We start from the raw sequence: 18,639 nt of genomic DNA on the forward strand, positions 1-18,639 counted from the left end.
ATATGTCTGAGACAAGCAGAAAAGGTCAGATATGTTGATGTTAGGTGAAATGAATCCCAAGATAAGTATTCAAATGTTTTTTACTTTCTTGAGATTTTTTCTAGCATATTTATAAGATGATTTCTTTGTTGCTTTGTATGTCCCTCCCCCCCATGGTATAACCCCTGTTTTCACTGTATTTGATGTTGGTATAATTTGTGGAAGGGAAGGGAAAAAACAAATCATTTAAATAGGGATACAGATGGATGCATTGCAACGAGATATACAAGTGGTTATGTCGAAAAACAAAATTTACAACTTTGGGGGGAGGGGGGAGAGGGGGATATGTGTGGCGGAGGGCATATGGAAAGTGATAGGAAGGGGAAGTAAGGGAGGAAGCAACAACGCTTGATAAGAAATTTACTCATTATCTTGCCCATGTAATTGTAACTCCTCTGTATGGTATTTTCATAATAAAAATAATAAACCCACTATTTTAATTGTTTAAAAAGAAGTAACATAAATCAAATAGATAATAATAGATAATAATCTCAGACTTATTCAGTCTAATTCTGAGATTATTCTATTCTACTTTTCAAAATTTTTTGCCTATGTATTCTCTAACTAAATCTAGTTTACACCAGAAAATCATAAATGGCTGAAAGTAATTGCCAGTGATGACAAACATTCGCCTTGATTTTGTTCCTGGATTATGCCTTGATCTGTTGCCTTGATTTTCATGTTATTCTTCTCTGCTCATTGACTGTTGGTGTCCTAGGTCTGCTTTGTGGTCCTGGCTTTCTGGCTACAGACAATGAATGTGGGAAGTACCACATGTGACTCTGGCTTTCTAGGACCTACCATTGCCATGACAACCTTGCTTCTCCTTTCTCACCAGAAAAGGAAAGAGTTATGCAGATGTTATGAAAATATTTCTAAGGTATTTTACAGTGCATGTTTTGTAACATAATGGCAGAATCTTGAAGGATGCAATATAAAATTTCAAGCCCAGTAGTAAAGTATAGGTTACCACATAATAGAACACTTAAATTATTGAGGAGATAACAGCCTCCAAAGATTTCTCCAAGGAGTGCTTGTTGAAGAGCTATGTGTGCTCAGTGCAATGCTTGAACACAATAATGTGATCCAAAGTCTGTGGTTTTTGAGAATTGGAAAACATTTTGTTTTTCTAAACTGGCATATGCATGTTTATCTCCACTACCTGACTGGAAGATCTCCCAGTGGACCACTGAGATGTTCTTTTCCCCTCTCTCACTCATATTCAGGCTGCAGGTGTCTATGCACGAAAATGCTCATAAATTCTGTGGCTCTTATTAGTCCTTGGAGAATGTACTAACTTCTCCCCCAGATAACTGTGAGATAAAGACCACAAAGCTAAATGCATGATTAGTTTGTTAGGATTAACTATTCACAATGAATTCCAAATGAATAATGTAGTTATTTCCATGAGATTAATTATACATCTGAAATGTGCCCAGATTCAAGATGTGTGCTGTAGTTACCAATAAGTAAAAGTCAAAGTTCTGGCCATCAATAGAATAATTAAACCCATTAAGGTTGTTTAAAAAGATGATTTCTTCTCCATTTTAAAAGAAAGAGTAATAGAGGGAAGAAAGGAATAATGGAGAAAATGTATTTGACCAAAGTACTTATGCATTTTTATAGAACTATCATTACAAAGCAAGTAAGGAAAACAGATTACACAGAAGAGTTCCAGAGGGAAGCAAGAGAAACAGCATTCCCTGTGAAGTTTTATGAGTCCAGCAAATCCTAGATAATGAACTTGAAGAAAGATTTCCTTTAAAAAAAAGCACTAAATGTCAATGTCACTTGATAACTTGTTTCTTGAAACATCTAATTTGGAGTGATTTATTAGCCTTTTGGATATATTACAGAGTTCATCTTCTTCACATCTGGTATAGAATTGTGTATGTATCCAAGGCATGTGTCCTAGATTTGGTCACAAGGGTGGAAGACCCATTCTTACCTTTTACTTCACCTGGAGAAGTTTTGCCACTGCAGGGAAAAAGAATAAATAAGTGTTATAAGAATAAAAATAGAGAAATAGAACTGCCATTATTTTCTAATGATAGAAGGCCTGCAGATCAATTATTGAAAGTATAGAATGAATTTAACATGGCTGATAAGATATATGATCAGTAGAATAAAGATAAAGTATGCTCAAATATGTTTAAATACAGTAACAAAATTGCTTATGAAATAGAGAGTTCAAGATATTACTGATTGCCAGTATGCAGGTTCCTGAAAAGACTAAATACAAAGCTTACCCATTATGACCCAGCAATTCCACTCTTGGGCATTTATCCAAATGACTACAAACAAGGCCACATTAAAGCAACCAGCACAAACAGGTTCATTGCAGCATTGTTTACCATAGCTAAGATACAGAATCAACCCAGATGACCTTCAGTGGACAAATGGATAAAAAATGTGGTATATATGCACAATGGAATTCTACAACTCCAGCAGAAAGAATATTATACCATTCATAAGAAAATGGAAAGAATTAGAAAAAATAATATTAAACAAAGTAAACCACATCCAAAGAAACACAGGTTGCATGGTTTCCCACATTTGTGGTAACTAAAATGTGCCTTTAAATCTACAAGTAAACACAATTGGATGGGTAAACAAATACTAGGACATGATAAAACATTAATAAGGCATTCACAAAATGAGACTAAAGGAGGATATTCTTAGAAGGGGATTGCAAAGGCACAATAGTTATGTGTATCTGGTCATATAAAATAAAATTTATCAAAATGAACTCTAGGAAATGGAAAGCAGAGGCTGTATTTTCTTTGCTTCTGTTTTCTTTTCTTTTCCTCTTTTCTTCTTTGTCTGTCTGTGGTGAAGGATGAAGAGGGGCCCAGGGACAAGGGGTGAACAAATGCAGCAGTGACACCCACTAGAAAATAAACTATGTAACATGTGGGTGGAGATGGGAGGAAAAATTGGAAGAAAGGGAGGGAAGGGATGACACTGTTCAAAAGAAATTTACTCTTGTTTTGAATTATGTAATTGTAATCCCTCTGTACCTCACCTTTACAATAATAATAAAGAAGTTAAAACAAAAAAAGAAACCCAAAGCTTGTATAATAAAAATATAAATAAATTTTAAAAAAGAAATTGCTGCTTGCAAGTAAAACCAAATTTTTAGGAGTAAGTTTAAAAAGCTTCAAGATGTGGCATAATATAATAAAGCTAGCAATTTTTCTTAAATGTTTGTATAGATTTGGTGGGATTCCTGCCAAATGTAATGGCTTATGTGACTGTATAAAACCATTTTATTTATTGGATTAGCAAAGGGTTCAAAGCAAGTAAAGCCTTATCCTTCAAAACGTTTCACAATACATTCCACTAGCTATAAAGGCTTGGTGTGTGTGTGTGTGTGTGTGTGTGTGGCTGTTGTTGTTGTTGTTTTTGTATCATGGTTTAAACCCAAGCCCTCATGCTCTAATTCAACTTACTTACTTTGGTTGGTGCTCTATCATTAAAACCTTTTGTTGCTTAATTTTGGTGATGGAGTTCTTACACTTTTCCACCCATGTTGGCTTTGAATTTTGAACCTCTCAGCTTTATTAGTTGTCAGTGAAAGGCTACATGTGATACTGGTGCACACCACTCAGAATGGCTGAAATTAGGATGGAACCCAGCATCCAGTGTTGGTGACGCTATAAAGCAAATGCACTCATTATTACTGCTGGTCGATGTGAAAATTGGCACAGTGGCTTTAGAACATTTTCTACTCAACTCAAGGGTGCTATACAAGCCCTTGTGGTAACAATTACATTCCTAGAGATTTATCTGAGAGTGAGGTCCACCATGGAGATAAATATGCGTTCAGAACATCCTTACTCATGATAGCCAAAAAGCTGAATCATCACAAAGGTCTACCAACAATGAATAGAGGTAAGCATTGTGCTCTAGAGTCAGCAATGAACATATACAGCACACACAGCATTGTGGATACACACCACAGATTTCTCAAAGGCACCAGACATCAGAGAATTTACCCCAGATCATTCTGTTCATATGATGGTCATATAGGCAGAATTAAGCTAGAGTAATTAAGAGAGTCTAATACAACGCGAAAAAATAGGAGAACAACCAAGCGATTCACGTAATGAACAAGTTCTGTTAGGTTTTAATGAGACAGGTGTCCAAGCAGAATTTAGAATTGTTCTGATTCTTGCCCTGAATGGGAGTTACATGGATGTTTAGTTTATGTTAATCCACTCAGCTGTGCAGTTACTTTCTGTACTTGTTTGCATAGGTGTTTATGTTTCACAAAGATGTTTTAGCAGTATCTACATTCTCAGCTTGTAGTACTTTTGAGTGTCTGGTTTATGTTTCGGAATGCTTCAAGACCACTTTCACACATGTGTTTCACTGGCATTTCAAACTCAGCATACCTCAAATTGAACACATCCTAAAAAAAATCTCTCCTGCTGCTGAATGCCACATGGGTGAGTGATAGCTCATCTACTTAGTCGTCCAAGTCAGGGATCAAGTTTCACTACTGAGTCCTCTCTTAATGATCACCTTCAGTGGAGCTCTGTTCACTTTACCTTTACTGCTTTTTGACTTTACCTCTTTTGTTTATTTCCTTCTAGTTTTATCTTTCTTTCTTTCTGTTTTTTTTTTTTTTTGACTAGTGTTTGAACTCTGGACCTCCCTGTGAGAAATGGACATTTTACAACTTGAGCCATACCCTCAGCCTTTTTTGCTTTCTGTTTTTTCCTAAAAGGTCTGTCATTTTTCTCAGGGTCCAACTGGATTGTAGCCTCCTGCCTCTGCTTCCTGCCCAGCTGGCTGGACCGTTGGCACACAGGTGTATCTGGCTTGGCAGCTGAGATGTCATCCCACTAAGTTTTTCCTGAGGATGGTCTCAAACTGCAGTTTTCCTGATCTCTGCACCTGAGTAGCTAGGATTTCAGGCATGAACCAACTGGCTCCTCTGATTATATTCTTACTTCCGTCTTTGTCTTTGATCTATGTTAATCCCAGTCTTCTGTTTCTCCTTTCTATTATTTGGTCTTGCCTTGTTCTGTTCCATCCTCCTGGCCCTTTTCACACTTCTCATCAAAGATACTAAGCTGGTCATGTCACCCCTACATTATCTTGGGTTAGTTAATGCCAGTGTATTTAATTCATATTTAGCCTTTCTTAGAGATTTATCAATTATCTTCTCATCTGCCTCATGTTTCTGTAAGTCTCACGTACCTCTCTCCTATCCACCTCTGTCATCTTACCATACTTTCTCTTGTAGTCTTTCATCAGTCTGTCAGTGTGCAAGGTGCTCTTGCAGAAGCTAGCATGAACTTTACAGAGATTTGCCACGAGCACTAAGGGATATGATAGTGTAATAAATCAATAACTATTTAATAAATATTCTCAATGGAATGAATTCAGAGGCAGAGAAATGTTCCCTCTTGTAAGAAGAGTCCAGAGGCCTTATTGACCTTTGACAGCAGGTCTTGGAAGATGACAGAGCTCACAATGGAGGAATGTCACATCAACAGGTGCAGAAGTAAAAGTGTGAATGGTTCCACATCAAAGCCTGGCTTGCTTTGTGTTTACCCCTGTGGATCTCTTGTTGGAGGATTGATTTTGTTAAATAAATCTGCTGTATCTGCATTTAGGCTATTCAACCTTCACTCTGGTGGAAGAAATTATTTTCCACTGAATATTTGTGTTCAATATATATTGGAAAGACCACATTCCTGAATATATATGGTTGTCTAACCATATGTATTTAAACCCAGCTCATTTGCTATTCAGCATAATAATCAAATCATGATAGCTCATTTATATAGCTAGTGGCTTGTTATTGAATTTTACAGCTCCAATGAGAATTATATTACAATTCATTGAAAACTCCTGATAAAGACTTTTGTTTTAACAGTACAACACATTGTCATCATATATAGATATATAAGTTCAAAGAACAAGGAACTTATATTAAAAAATCCAAGCTGTCCTCTAGTTCAATCTTCCAAAAATCAGCTGTTAAGACAGTCTTAGTGGGTCAGGAAACAGATTCATATCTTCATATGACCATCGCTAATTAGGACCAGGACAAGACTCCAGGCTCCAAACTCAAACTCCAATGCTCCTTTTTATTCCAAAAAATTGCAATACACATACAAATGATTCCGAATCTTAGCTCATTTAGGGAAAAAAGGGTGCTGAGATTACCTCAGGAACAGATCAGTTCTTTAGTGGTAGCCATGCTGAGCATATTTGGACCACAGCAAATGGCAAACATCTACAAGTCAGGTTGTTGAGATGTCCAACATGCAGTGCGGAGAGAAGCTGGGAGACAGCAAGGCCACCCTTCCCCTGCTCACTGTCATGTCCCTGCATATCTCCCGAGAGGTGGGAGGTGGGGTTTAATTTTGCTCATTCAGGCAGAGCTGTCCCCTACTCATACCTGTGTACTGATGCATACAAGCTCCATGTCATGACCAGACATCTTCTATGGAGCTATGCTGAACTGAAAGGCTCTGATAGTCAAGTGTGACTGATCATGCATTCAAGGCTTCTCAATAATGATTTTGATTTGGTTTTGGCAATATCCAATAACGCCACTCTTCTTCCTCACTCATGAAATGTGTGAGTAGAAAAATATCACTGGGTTTTCAGGAAGTATCTCTCCCACTCCAGGAAATCAACCATGAGCCATATAAGCCCATTAATGAAGAATCTTCTCTGAGCTGTTTAAGGATAGGCTTAGGACTCAATTGTGATTAATTGCAGGAGGCTGATTATATTCATTACAGGAGGCTGATTAAATGAGCTGCTGTGAGGTTCTGAGACAGGTTCCACATACCAGAAATAGCTAAAACACAATGCCCAGTGTCTCTGTGCATTAATGGCCACTGTATAACAGAAACTATTCAGTGCCTGAAATGGTTGCAACTGTATTTGGACAGCAAGAGAGCCTGCTTGGAAGCAACACTGACGCACTCAGAATGGAATAGTGCAGAAATAAAATCTGTGATTCTGTATTTCAAGTCCTTCCCAACTGATTCTAAAGTGCAGCCAAAAGCTTCCGGATTAAGCTAAGACTTAATGTGGAGTTTTCCTGAAGGTGTATTAAGATGTTTACCCTCTCGGGTTTTGTGTGACCACTGACTTGGTCCCCCGAGGGTACCAGATGGTGAGCATCCCTGTCTGTTTGCTTGAACATCTAATGAAAACATCAACTGTGTGTGGAAGAGTGTGGGAAAGTTCGGGAAATACCAGAATGCTGCATTTAACACAAGGTGGTGGAAAGATAATACGACTAGATCACTGAATGGCTGTGCAATCTTAGTGTGCTTTGCCCATCAGCATCTCGGTCTTTCTACCTCCAAAATTGCGTACAGGTGCTTATTTTAATGATCATGAACACAAATACTCAGCCAACAACATGACAGCTCGCCTGTGACCTCCTAAGCCACCTTGTTCTAGAACTTCATCTTATACTTTGGTATCCGTTGTTTTTTATCCTACAGGATCTATCTTACCGAAATAGTAATAATAACCTTGTAGATTATTCTTGTTCAGCATGCGCAGATAGATGATAACTCTTAAAAAAGTCAAGGAACCCAAGTAGATCTTGCTCTTTCCTAGACATGTTACCCCAGGAACATTGCACTTCCTGTTTCTCCTGCTTGTTAGTGGCTTGGCTTTTGAACACATTTGTTCCTTCTGATGGCTCAGGTGTCACTTCTAAAGTCCATTCTGTGACAACTGCCCCACCCCTTTACCAAACCAAAGTAGCTTCCTGGGCCATCTGCTATCAGATTATTTCTTTCTATGCATACATTACATTCTAAAGCTGTCAATGAAAAATCTTGTATTAGCAATTATCTCATTTTTTTCTAAAAGGTAAGATGTGTAGGAAAACCATAACCATTAGTTATTTACTGTCTCACTCAATATTGTGGCTAGTTGTTCACCATGTAAAATATTAAATAAATGTGCATTTTAGTAATTAATAGATAAGGGAACAACTGACTTCACCATGAGTGTTCAGTTTTGCATTTTCAATTTTTTTTGTTTGTTTTTTGGTCCAGTTGTGGGGCCTGAACTCTGGGCCTGGGTGCTGTCCCTCAGCTCTTCAGCTCAAGGCTATCACTCTACTACTTGAGCCACAGCGCCACTTCCAGCTTTTTTTCTTTTTGCTTATGTGGTGCTGAGAAATTGAACCCAGGGCCTCAGGCATGCAAGGCAAGCGCCCTACCACTGAGCCACCTTCCCAGCCCCTGCATTTTCAATTTTTACTTTCTAAAATGTGTTTCTAATATAAAATATTTTTCTCTTTATAAAAAATTTGCTTTGAATTTTTTCAATTAAAAGTTATTATAGTAGGCATACCTAATAAGAACCCTTACCTTTTAAAAATGTAAGTGCACAGTAAATGTGTTAAGCAGAGGTTCAACATGGTACAGAAGAGATTAAGAACTTAGTCATCTTGTGTAACTGAAAGATTATATGTATTTAATAATAATTCCTTCTATTTTTTGTCAGTCGTGGGGCTTGAACTCTGGGCCTGGGCGCTATCTCTCAGCTCTTCAGCTCAAGGTGAGCACTCTACCACTTGAGCTACAGTGCCACTTCCAGTTTTCTGGTGGTTTATTGGAGATAGGAGTCTCACAGTTTTTCCTGCCCAGGCTGGCTTTGAATCGCAATCCTCAGATCTCAGCCTCCTGAGTAGCTAGGATTACAGGCGTGAGCCACCAGCGCCCAGCCTTAATTTTTTATTGAGAAGAAAACATCTTCACTATTACCCTTATTGCTTCTATGAGTTTGGTTCTGAAAGAGCTGGTATAAGTGGAATAACATAGACTTTGTTCCTTAGGCTCATTCATGTAATTGCATGTAACAGGGATTTCCTTCTTTTTAAAGCCTGAAAGACATTCCATTTGGTACTTAGATCTTCTCTATCCATTTGTTCACTGATGCCCTTTCAGACATTTCTTAACCCAAGAATTGAAATAAGACCATTGAAGAGATGGAAGAGATGTCTGTATGCCTCTCTGTTGATTGACACTTTGTACACTAAAGCCAACATTTTTCCAACAGAACAAAATATCCTCAGGTACCCAGGTATGACACACAAAAGTGAGATGCATTTAAATCCCTCTTGCTCTTATTTTTATATGGATGTAAATTCAAAAGTACATCTTCAAATGCATACTAATTTTTATATAATGTAAAGTCAAAAGTACATCTTCAAATGCTACATGTTGAAGGTCTAGTAAACAATATCCGTTTAATGTGATGGGTGCTATTTTCATAGAACCAAATTACCACTTACCTACAAATAAAATATGGATTCCTGTGATGTGGATGCTTTTGTGTTTCTACCAATATCTCGATCTTGCTTTAGGATGGCTCATTTCATTCTTGGCTTTGCTCTCTTCTAGCTACATCTTGATTTCCACATCATGCTGAGTTACATTTATTTGAGAAGTGTGAAATGCTGGGAATCTGCCTCTGGTTTTTCCTCATCCACCCTTGCCAATTAAGTCTCACTCCTGATGCAATGTGAGGTAAAAGTACCTCAAATAATGAGTGCGGTGGTCTCCACCTGTAGCCTCGTCTGGAAAGCTACAGACTTGCATAACTGAAGCGTTAGAAGCATTTCATGACACAGGCGCCAACAAATTGTAGTATGTTTACTGGAATTCCAGTGTGGTTATCTCCGGAAGAAAAGAAGTCTCAAGTGTTTGGGAGGTCTGAGAGGGACCACACAGGCTTCCCTCTGGCACTGGAGGCTGAGAGTGAGGGTAGACGGTGAGCCTCAGGGCTGGGAGAGGAGGCCAGCTTAACGGGGGCTGAAGGCCTTGTGGAGTATGGTGTGCAATTTCTCTCATGACTAAGTAATGCATAGATTCACCGTTTTCCTCCCTATCCCTTTGCTAACTTTAGCCCCCTTCAAGGTAGACAGTTGTGTCATGGAAATAGCAAGCAAACCGAAGTCCACAGACCCTAGACTTCAATCCCAGGACCAGCTGTGACTCTTTACACATCATTGAGCAAGTTTCTTGGCTGCAGTGTCTTGGTTTGATCACCGAAGAGATGGAGGTGATGGTGAGGTGAAGGGGAAGGGGAACACGGCCTGTACCCAGCCTGCCTGGCAGAGGGTTGACTCCATGAGCCTGAGGCAGTGCCAGAATCTCCTCCCTCACCCGCTAGAGCCATCATGGCAGTTCAATTGGGGCAGGCTGGGTGTCAGGGTTCAAGGGCTGAAAAGTTTAGGTCCTTCGGCTCCAGTTTTCATTCTGAAATGTCAGTTGAGAGGTTATTTTGGTAGATTGGCAAATGTTGACATATGTCTTACTTTAAATTTTATTGAAGGTAATGCTTTGAAATTTCCAATTTATGTTATGAGGGACCATGGTGGATACAGTAACTAAGATTTGAGGGAAAAATGCATTTCATAGGTTGAGCGATAATAATTCAACATAAAGGATAGGGCAAGGTTTCTTTTTATTTTTAAGGTCTATGAAATTATCATTGAAGCCTGCTGTAATTTCAACCCTCTTTTAAACATTCTGGTGTTACTTCAGTGGGCTCTTAATTTGGGAAGAGTGAAGGCATCATCTTTCAGAGGGCTGTACTGGGCCGTGTGACGGCTCCCGATCTGAAAAGCAGATCAGTGCTTTAGGCCTGGCTTTTCCAATCTCTTGCTGTGAAATCTACCTAAAAATTACCCTAGCTCCATTTTTTTCCTCTGATATAAATAGATCCATAAATGATCTGTAAGACCCTTTCTTCTCTTAAAAAATGCCAACTATGATTCCCATTAATTTAGTTACGCGCATTGTAAAAATGAAAACTTCAGCGAAGTAAAACAACTTCTTTACATATTTTACAAGTGAATATCATAAAGGAAATTATAGAAAGAAATGTTTAAAATGCTTGAGAGAATACTTCGGAGCAATTTGAAGCAATTGAAGAATGTGGATTTGGGTACAGAAATTGATTGGCTAATTGCAAACCATTCTTAACTACTCATTAATGCATTTTAAAGAACATGCCTTGCTTAAATTAAGTCCCTGAATATTTTTGGCAGGGACATAAAAGTATATATTATTTTAAAAAAACCCAACCCCCTCTGCAATGCATGTTGTTTTTCTAATTCAGTGTGTGGTCTGGTGGTCTCACGTGGTAATCACCTTGAATACTGATGCTTGACTCTGGGTTCATTCAGATCCTGCCCCTGTCACTACCTGGAGAGTCATTGGATCCTCTATAGAAGAAGCTTCTTCAGGTAATACTTCAGAGGAAAGTGGTGAGGACTGTGAAGGGTGTGTAACAGGTTACATTAGTGTTGCTTGTTGGATTGTACACTCTCAAAGAGGATTATGTTTTTAACCATAGCTTCATTTTAGTCATTTAAGTATGATCTATAATCTGATATCGAGCCCCAAATTATATCTCTAATCGTATTTGCCGTCAACCTGTCCTTTGTCTATTCACATTGCTCATTCTAAGCCAGCTGTAGTGATTCATGCCTGTAATCTTAGATATATAGGAGACATAAATAGGAGGATCACAATTGGAGGCCATCCTTGAGTAAAAACATGAAGCCCTATCCTAAAGGGTAAACAATTAAAGCAAAAATATAAGGGTGAGTATGATGAGTTCAAATCGCAGTACTAGGAAAGAGAAAAATTGCTCACCTTGTTGGAGTTGGCCTTGAGGAATCATACCATGTGATGGGCAGAAGAGTGGACAGACAGACAAGGAAGTGTCACTTTGGCAAGACACTTACTTCTATCATGCTCTTTTCATCCATAAATAAAATGATGGTTGGGCTAGACTAGACTTGCTTAGTTGAGGATTCATGGCTTTTAAGGATGTGGAATGTATGAAGAAATTATGTGGAAAAGAATGCACAAGCCCAGTTTTTCTGGGGTAAGCATCTGGAGATGCTCAGGAGAATCAGTGACAATTTTAAATGAATCCTATATCAATGATCATCACTTTCCAGTTCCCCAGGTTTAGACCATTGGAATGTCAGTGACATAACTCAGGAATAGATTTTCTGGGGAAATTGATCACTGAAACTATTTCCTGGTGAAATAGAAAACTGGTATTTTGACAATTCCTTTTGGCAATAGTTAAGAACAAGGAAAAATAAAGGGCATATTTTTATTTGACATGTAACCCAACCTGTCCCTCTATTTCAGTGAAACAAATGCTACCCAACTAGTTCTTCAGCTCATCTGTGTTACCTTTCAGGGTCGCTAGTTGAAGATTTGGACATGGAAAATGATTATATCAATCAGTATGGTGTTAGGGTTTTATAAGAAGAGAGAAGAGCGTAACATGTTTGCTTGAGTCCCACAACTGACTGTTCTATATTAATCAACTAAAGCTCAGGTTGGGATGGAATCCTTTTCCAATGGAAAGATCTGGAAGAGAAGGACATGGCCAGAATCAAAGCTAGACTCTGGGCCTGGGAAAAGAACAGGGAGTAGGAGATTCGATGAATTTGGGGCTTGCATAGGACAGGGGAGAAGAACTTCTGAGCTGAGAGGAGGGGTAAGTCTGAAACCCAGAGTAAACCGGTTACGATCCTGAAGTTCATAGATTGAACTTAGGCTCTTTTACCAGTGGGCTTCATGCGTTGCACACTGCCAAATGGGGCTGGGAGCCACTTTTCCACAGTGGGAAGATACTCAGATCCCTTTAATGGTTGACTGGTTTCTTCTTGGTCATTGAGATACCAAGTCTGAATGGCAGCTCCAGGGGTTTCCAAGGTGCCCGTGAGCCACAGCCCACAGAAGCTGCTCATAATGGTGACCTGGCCTGGCCCGTATCTCTGGGGCACTGAGGTGAGAGCAGAGGTACCCACTGTAATGGGGCCAGCCCATTGTGTCCTTGAAGAGCAGATGCCTCTTTCGGCTGCACGCTCTCAACCCTTGCGTGCCCTCTTCCTTAGAAAAGAATCCCAGACTGATCTTTAAATGAAGACTTCTACAGAACAACAGGAAATAAAAGAGCTCGTGTGGCATGGCATTATCTATCATTTATAATGATTAAGTTACCCTATACTTAAATATTTAAAGAACATTACAAATAAGGATGTTGTTAGCCAGTAAACACTCTTCACCAGGGAAGCGGCTGGAAAGATATTGTCTATGATTTGCTCTTTGGGGATCTTCTACTTCCTTGTGCAACTTAAGATTTTAAAATCTTTTCACTCCCTACTGCGTCTTTTGCTTTCCCAAAGCCCATCGCAAAATCTTTTGGATGAGCCAGCAATTTCAGAGGGCTTTTCATACAGACTTTGTTGACTTTTTAAAGAAAAAAAAACTTTTTTTCTTATTGGCACTGAAATATTCTGTTGAAACAGAGCAGCCGGGATATACTGGCTGTAAAAATCATTGCCTTGCATGCTGAGGTTGAGAGGCTTCTATAGACAGATTAAAATTTGCTGAGAAAATAATTCTCATGAGAGATCTACCTAGACAAGTCTCTTCCTCTTCCTCTACTTCCCCTGCCTTCCTCTCTCCCCTCTCCCTCTCCTCCCTGCTGAATCCTTCCCTTCTTCATTCTCTCCCCTCCCTTTCTCCTTTCTTCCTCTCTCTTTCCCTCATTTCTTCCCGTTTTCTCCCTTCCCTTTCCCCTTCCTCCTCCTTTCTTCTTTCCTCCCTCCTTACCCTCCCCTTTCTTCTTTTCTACCCCTCTCCCATCTCTTCCTCTATCTTCTTTATCTTCCTCTTTCCCTTTCCCTCCACCCTCCTTCCTTCCCTTTACCTCTCCTCCTTTCCCTTCTTGTCCCCTCCCCATCCATTACTTCCTTCCTCCCTTCTCTTTTTCTGTACCCACTCTTGGTCCCATCACCCTCTCCTCTCCCACACACCTTCCCTTGCTCTCCTCCCTCTTATATCTTTTCCTTCCCTCCTCCATCCTATCTTTTCCACTTCCCTTCTTCCCTTCCCCCTCCCCACCTCCTCTTTCATCTTCCCTAATATCACGCTTTCTTTTCCCCTCCCCCTTCCCTTCCTCCTTCTGCTTCTCCCTTCCACTTTTCCCTTCCCTCTCCTTCCCCTTCTCTTCTCTTTTGTCCCTCCCTCCCTCCCTCCTTCCCTCCCTCCCTCCCTTCCTTCCTTCCTTCCTTCCTTCCTTCCTTCCTTCGTTCCTTCCTTCCTTCCTTCCCTTTTTTTTACATTTCTAAACACTTAACAAGTTGTAGGCACTCAAATAGCTCTGAGGAAACAAATACATAATAGTGTATTCCTAGTCTTAAAAAACACAAGATCTAATGGGAGCAAAGATACCATGAAAGTTGCCAATAATAGACCATTACATCTCATTGTGAGGGGTGTTATGCTAGGAGACACAGGCCATAGGTGGCCAAAGGAATGCTCTAGAATCAGCCCAGGCTGCTTAAGGAAAGCTTGGTGGAGGACTTGATCTTGATCTTAGTCCTGAGTGGGTAGGAAGTTTTTAGATATAAAAAGTGTAAGGCAGGAAACTTCCACACAGGGAAGGTAGACAGCCACACATTGCAAATACAGAAATATTTCCAAAGAAGTCTGTGGGATGCAAAAGTGACTGTACCATAGTGGAGGAGAGTTCTTCCTGGATCCGTGTCATCTTCAAGTGTCCTCAACTTCTGGCTTACTCCTGTGGGATTCCTTTGCCTACCTGAGTCACTGTCCAATCGGACTGTCATGGGTCCTTCCAACAAGGCTTACCTTGAGAAAAAATAATCATAGGATGGGGGAGGGGGAGTGTAGTTGTGGAGATGAGAGGGAAAGGATGGTAGGGGAAAAACAAAGGAGGCGGCAACAATGGTTGATAAGAAATGTACTCATTACCTTGCTCATGTGATTGTAACCCCTCTGTACAGTATTTTCACAATAAAAAACTTATTTAAAAATAATCATAGGATAAAACAGCACTTATGATTCACTATATGTAAGGATTATTGTTCAGTTCTGTATGTATGATTGTTACTGTGAGAAAATGCTGGGAAGAATAGAAAGAAAACAAAAATGGGACCTCAGGACTCAAGAACAAATCCTGACCCTTCTTTAATTTGATTCTATGGTTAGGACCCATTTCAGCCACTTAAGTACTGAATGATTAGCTTCTTCCAAAATTGTAATTAATACTGCTACTATAGTATTACTGAAAATATTAAATGAGCTGAGGGATGCAGATAGAACTGTGAATGCAGAATTGTACTAATGATGTGGTTCTTGTTATAAATTATAGACCTCTCAAGAGGAAGCACAGAAACAGTGTGACAAAAGCTGAAATAATTCAGCAGTGGTACTCACTAGCCACTACATTGAAAACAAACTGTACAACTTGGGGAGGAAGAGGGGTCAGGAGGGAAAAAACTGGGAGAAAAATGAGGGAAGAGGTGACACTGTTCAAAAAGAAATGTACGCAATACCTGATTTATGTGACTGTCACCCCTCTGTACGTCATTTTTACAATAAAAATTTAAAAACAGTAGTTGAGGGTGAGAAATAAAATGGTAAAAAAAAAGGTATATATTCCTAACCTACCCCCACTTTATAGTTCAAGACAAATCTAAGTTTGTGGGAGACAAGTAGCTTGCAAGAAACTTAATTTTTGAAAGAGAATGAGGAGACAGCTCATTGGATAAGAAGTGGGAGGGCATTCAAAGAGAACCCAATGTCCGCAAGTGCTGGTGAACAGGGATGAGTGGGTTTTGAGACACACCTCCTCAAGCAGATGGAGTGGAGATAATTGGGGAGGCCTGGTGGAGGTGTGTGAGGGAGGTGGTGACAGATTGCTGATGGCTGGTACACTTGGGCTGCATGGGTGGGAAAAGCAGTAGGTGGGAAGAGCTGTGGGATCATGGGCTTGGTGATGTTGACAGCAGGATAGAAGCCTGGGGAAAGTCAGCCTTCAGGTAGGCATTCCCAACAGTGGAGAATTTTGGACTCCACGAGTTAGTCATTTGCTTGTAGTCATCACCAAAGTCAGCTATAGAACTGTGATCCAACTTGGAAATGTTTTTACTTTTAGTATTTTCATTACTCCATGAACTCTCCTGGAAGAAGTAGTGAGTCCACATATAATTCTAACCACTGCAGCAACTTTTTGAATACATTTAACACAAGAACTTGTTTGTAAGTACATGATCGTTTATGCTCATCCCTGCTTGGTTCAACGCTTCCACATTGACGTGTGTTGGTTCACTTTTCTCTGTATTCTCTTTATTTTTCACTTCATTTATTATTTATTTAGTGCTGGTACTGGGGCTTGAACTTCAGGCTGGGGCATTGTCTCTGAGCTTTTTTGCTCAAGGCCAGTACTTTACCTCTTGAGCCACAGCTCCACTTCCAGCTTTTTGGCCAATTAACTGCAGATGATAGTCTCACAGACTATGTTGTTTGGGGGGTAGGGGAGAGAGATGGTGGTTGGCTTTGAATCAGGATCCTTAGTTCTCAGTCTCCTGAGTAGCTAGGATTACAGGCATGAGCCACTGCCACCTTGCAGTACTCTCTTTATTTAAACTTAAAAAAAATAAATACATGTACTTATTTAAACATTTTTCATGCCACATGAAACAATGGGAATCCAAAGATGAGCAGGATTATGTTGTTAGTCTCAAGGAACCCATTGTGACACAGAAAAGACAGATGGAGAGACAGACAAATGCACACACACACACACACACACACACACACTAATCCAGTGAACATACAAAATGAAGGGACAAGTCAGCCATGAAATTAGTTAGGGAGTGGCTCAGAGGTAACAATTCTTGCACTGAGTCTTGGAGGAAAACTGGTTTTTCAGGTAGGGGGATTGGGAGGCAGACTGGATGTTCAGAGTAATGAATACTCCAGGTAGTGATACACAAAAGTGGCCGTGGAGACACATATCCTGACAACAGGGGCAGCATCTGAAAGCAGTGCTAGAAAGTAGCACTATGAGTTGGGGAGAAACTATGTGTCAGTCATGTGAAAGGTGACTTACTGAAAGGATGAATGACAAACAGTTCCCAATCCAGAGCCCATTATCTCTTCTGTCCTCAGGGTGGAGGCTAATTACTGCATGGAGTCATCTCCATTTTTTGAAACCAGGCCAGATGGGCCTCTGCTTGTGACTGTTTTTTGTGTCTCATTCAGGCGTGGGAAGAATACTTTCACAGGATGAGTTCTTTTCCCACTTGTTAAACTTCGGTAGCTCTGACTGGCTAAGCATATCTCCAGAGTCCTGTGCTGCCATTATGGTATTGTCTCTGTAAAAATGACGGACTAATGTCTGTTGTGCTTTGGGGGTGTGAGATGAATAGGGCTTGATCTCTGCTTTCAGAAAACGTACAAGCCACGTGAGAAGAAGATTCAGGTATAGAAAGTTTGGAAAAAAACACAAGGTGAAATGCAGATAAGAGTGGGGGAGGCAGTGTCCCATTGAGAAAGTTGTGGGGATACTGAGACAAGGCTCACAGCTGATGGTGGAATGTAGCTTGTATTCCTCAAATGGAATCTTAGAGAATGAGTAGGAGCCAGCCAACCAAACAAAAGAAAGATCCCTTTCCCCATAGAAGAAATCAAGCCTTTGGAACTCTGGACCACTAAGGATACTCATAGAAGATGGATGGGGCTGAGGGGGGAGGAGATCAATCCCAAGAAATCTCTTCAGTCTGGCTTGTGATACTGCAAGAGCACTGACTATTTTAAAGTATAATGGAGATCAGTAGATTTTAATTTTCTATGAATCATGTAGTAGGAAGAAACAGAGATTGGGAAGATTGAATAGGAGACCAGTTGTCTGCTTGTTACACCAAACTTGGCAACAAATAAAAGCAACTGAATTAGGACATTAAAAAAAGGTCAAAGTTAATTACTGATTGTGGGAGAAGTATGACTATTGTGCTATTGTGGGAGGCTTGTAGTTTGGTTTGATCATTTCTTGTTTATTTGCTTTGGCCATGATGTTGTATAAGATTAGTAGTACAGAGGCAAGAGTTAGGTGATTATGTGTGTGTGTGTGTGTGTGTGTGTGTATGAGAGAGAGGGAGGAAAGGAGGGATGGAGTCAGAGAGGGAGAGGAAGGAAGAGGACAGGGCAAGGGGGAGGGGGAGGGAGAAAGAGAAAGAAGCTAAAGTTTGCGCTTTTAAATTTGTGAGATGAAGATTCGAGCATTACCAACATATAAAAAGAATTTGCAAGTGAGGAAGAGCAAAGGGATGGGATTTTCCCCAGACCAAATGAACAGAGAGGACGCAGAGTGACTTCTCTGTTTGAAATTATAATTCAAAAACTTTAGATCTTATTCATTGTTGACACAGCTTTCAGATGTTTTCCCAGTGGGTAGACTTTGGCTGACAACAAAGTGTGAGTGCCAGGAGCTAGATTTATTCTGTAAAGAAACTTCTCCTGATGCAGGAAATTCTGGGCTCTGGGTCTCGGACTGTGTGTGTGTGTGTTCATTCTCCAACAACACTTGCTAGGTGATAGTTTATACATTCAAGCTAATATTTTCACACAAGGGTTTTATGTGCAAGTGTTGGATCACAGGAGTGGACACACACACTCTAAGTCTCCTAGTTAGGCATCCCTTGTGGTCTGGATAAGGGTGACATTTTTCTTCTGACATAAATTATGGTTTTTTTGA

The sequence above is a fragment of the Dipodomys ordii genome, unplaced genomic scaffold (genome assembly GCF_000151885.1).
Source record: "Dipodomys ordii isolate 6190 unplaced genomic scaffold, Dord_2.0 Scaffold20, whole genome shotgun sequence".
NCBI lineage: Eukaryota > Metazoa > Chordata > Mammalia > Rodentia > Heteromyidae > Dipodomys > Dipodomys ordii.